Below are 3833 nucleotides of genomic sequence, written 5' to 3'. Positions count from 1 at the left end.
TGGAGCTACTGAACATTTGTGAGCAATACAGTCAAAGGAAATACCCAGTGGGCTTGTGCACCCATCATGCGAAAATGAATACGGCATATTCCGGGTACCTGTTTATTTTCCCATGTCCAACTTGCTTGCTGCAACACACACGCAACACACACACACACACACACACACACACACACACACACACACACACACACACACACACACACACACACACACACACACACACGCACACGCACACGCACACACACACGCACGCACGCACGCACGCACAGGCGGCACAAAGCATTGTCTTCAGTGCCGCAGTCCACCTGATGCCCACTGCCATGGCACGGCTCCTTGCGTGCTAGTAAAATAGTGCTTGAAAATCTCCCTCGTTGCAGCTGCATTGCGATTGTAGTTATGGCCCACCGGAGGCACCAATTCGAGCATGGCTTGGGTGTCTTCTTCCCGCCACTGGCCTTTAGTCACGTTGCCGTAGCAGTCTTCTGTGTCCGCATAGCTTGGTGGCATGTCAGCTGCATCTTCACTCAGAGAATTGTGGAGCACACATGCAGCCATTCCGCATAATCTGCATTCTCAGGGAGCAGGTTAATCACTCGGCGAAAAATGCGAAGCCTCGAGACCATCACCCCCAATGCGTTTTCAACACACCTCCTGAAATGAAAAAATTTTAATGAAGTACATTGCACATGCGATCCCGGGAGGTACATCAAATTAAGTCAACATTTTCTGCCGCCAGGCCACTGATGACACCCACGTCGTAAATCAATGTAGCACTGCAACAAACCTCACACGACTGAGCCGATAGTTGAAAATCCGTTTGCCTTCCTCTAGGCCTCTACCTGGGTACGGCCGAAGAAAGTCGGGGCGAAGCTGGAACGCTTCGTTCCCTACGAAAACATGGGGTGCCACCGTTGAAGACTGTGGTAAGCATTTTGGTGCCGGGAGACCAAGGAGGCCACGCTCCAAGTGTTCCGCCAACGCTCTGCTGCCCATAGGCCCCAACGTCTACAAGGATAAACTTCAGGTTGCTGTCTATAGTCATAAGTACTATAGAGTACGTGCCCTGGAATGATGAATGATTAATATTCATAAAACAGTGATTTACGAACAAAAAAAAAGAGTCAATGTGTACATTACCGTATAGTTGAAGTACTGGCTGCCTGAATTTGGTGGGGCCTTTCTGCACGTGTTTCCCACCCACGGCGCCTACACAATGCGGCAAGTTTCATCTTTCGAAAAATCCCTCAGCTACCTTCTGCCACTCGGAAGTAGTTGGCACCTGTGGTGGGAATGAAGCAGGCATACAAAGGCATCTTTCGCGTAAAAAAGAGCAGCAGTGGCAACCAAAGATGGGCATGCAGAGAGAAGTGCCATCCTGCAGTTATGTAACGTCCCTTTCTGTAGTTTGCCCTGTTTATCTGTAGTATGAACTGACAAGCAGAGCAACATATACACTTCGATGCAATCTGAATGCCTCAAGCAACTGATCACACACAGCTCATTCTTTTTTTTAAAGCGGGGAGGCATGTAAACTTTATTACCATTCAGTAAACGATTCAAATCAAAAAGTGCATACCACACATATAATTCTGGTGTTTTTGCAGTATTTAGCCATGTGCCTGTTGGTGGGAAGACTGCATGAGCTTCCTCTCGAGTTTTTGTAGCATATGCGATACTTTTTGAGAGTTCGCACTCTCAACACTCTCCGCATGCTTCCTATTTTGACTTCCGTTTGTATTTAAACAGGCGGGTGCCTTTGAAAGTATTACAATGGACATTCATGATATGCAGTTCTCGCTTTGCTCTCTTCGAATTTGCCCTTCCTCAATATGTTATTTACAATGTGCACATAGAGTGGAGAGTGTCTAATTCACACGATTCTCATTGCTAAGCTATTCTTAAAAACAAAGCTCTTTGAATACGCAGTGATGTTTAATAAGCAATTATTATATATTATGAATTTATCCCTGTAGTATTTTTGCAATATGTAGGCTACCTACTTCACATATATGAAGAAAATAGAAAGATTACTGTAATGTTGGGGTTGTTTAACGTCCCAAAGCGACATGGGCTATAAGGGACGCCGTAGTGAAGTGCTCGGGATTAATTTCGAGCACCTGGGCTTCTGCAACGCACTCCGCCATCGAACAGTATGCGGGCGCCCAGCGTTTCACCTCCATCTAAACGTTCTCTTTCTACCCACAACATACCTCGAGACAAATGGGCTGAAGAATTTGCCACAACAGCTTGCAAGTCTCGCGGCTTATAATGTCAGCTGTTGAGATGCCCACTCTGAATGCCAGGGCAACATATTGAATTTGCATCCCCGATGCCATGTACCTGGAAGGAAGCGCAGAATTAATGTCAGCTTGGTGTACTCGGATAAGCAATTTATCAATGAAATGCGGTGACCTACCTTAGAAAAAAATTATGAGGTTTTACGTGCCAAAACCACTTTCTGATAATGAGGCACGCCGTAGTGGAGGACTCCGGAAATTTGGACCGCCGGGGGTTCTTTAACGTGCACCTAAATCTAAGTACACGGGTGTTTTCGCATTTCACTCCCATCGAAATGCGGCCGCCGTGGCCGGGATTCGATCCCGTGACTTCGTGCTCAGCAGCTCAACACCATAGCCACTGAGCAACCGTGGTGGGTGCCTTGCTATATACTGCAATTACAAGTCCCTTGGTTGTGCCTATATAGGTATATATTATATTTCCCATTGACACTTCGATAATTAGGATAGTACGTCTCGAGTTAGATGATTAATTACAACTACTTAATTAACTCTCAGTGATGAAAAATTACTGGCAACTACTCCACTGTACCGGAAACAATATAGGTTTTCTCCGATTAGGACAATCGCTCTTTTTTCTTATGTGGATGCATGATAGTCATTTGGGACGCCCTGCATATATTATGACCTGTGCGTGCAAGTGACGACGTTTGCATCCCTAATAAAAGCTGTAAATTATTAAATTTCTGTTTATTTCATAAGTCGTTAGCATTGCTTACTGGAAAGAGAAGCCAATACTATATTATTCAAGCGCATTTCACACGCCGTTTATAAGCGACTCAGCCGAAGGGATCACTGAAGTCTGCAGACGCTTTTTTTATTGTTGAAATGAATATTAGGAGAGGTTGGCGCCTTTATGGTGCCACCGGCTACTCCTTGTGACTTGGCAAAGGAACCACATTTGCGTAAAAAGGGAGAATAGCGACACGAGATGTGGCACTCAATAGAACACTGGATGAATAAAAAATATACAGTCCAACAGAAGATGAGTCGCAAAGTTCTGTGCGTTAGTTCAGTCCACATACGCTTATATAAAGTCAGATGTTTTGAACAGTCAAAACACACAACATATGTAATGCACTGCAAGTACAGAACAGAATTATACATATTGCGTAAAAGTTGCGATCACCACATAAACCAATTATGAACCACGAACAACGTTTGCGTTACTCATTTAGCGTATTCGGATCATCTGATACCTAATATTTTCCCAAAATGTTGGTGTCCTCTAAAAACGTTTTCAGAGCAAGAAACTCTCTTTTTTGAAGGCCCGCAGTTGGCCATGGGCGAAGCATCTTGTTTAGAGTGAATGGTCTTCTGTCTAATATAAACAAATTAGCTTGCAGTACCGTTCTTTGTGCACATAGAGTGCCACCGTAGTCCTCCATAAAGCAAGCAACAAAATCCCAATAAAGAAAGGCGTCAGGCAGGGAGATACAATCTCTCCAATGCTATTCACAGCGTGTTTACAGGAGGTATTCAGAGACCTGGATTGGGAAGAATTGGGGATAAAAGTTAATGGAGAATACCTTA

General features: G+C 44.6%; 1 pseudogene; it reads right to left on the bottom strand.

Moving 5' to 3' along the window:
• Positions 1 to 291: 291 nt before the first annotated feature.
• LOC139053461 (uncharacterized) lies at positions 292 to 2327 on the bottom strand (annotated as a pseudogene).
• Between the last annotated feature and the right edge of the window lie 1506 nt (positions 2328 to 3833).

The sequence above is a fragment of the Dermacentor albipictus genome, unplaced genomic scaffold, assembly GCF_038994185.2.
Source record: "Dermacentor albipictus isolate Rhodes 1998 colony unplaced genomic scaffold, USDA_Dalb.pri_finalv2 scaffold_127, whole genome shotgun sequence".
NCBI classification, from domain to species: domain Eukaryota; kingdom Metazoa; phylum Arthropoda; class Arachnida; order Ixodida; family Ixodidae; genus Dermacentor; species Dermacentor albipictus.
Note: the sequence above shows the minus strand (reverse complement) of the source record. Positions and strands in the feature narration are given on the sequence as shown.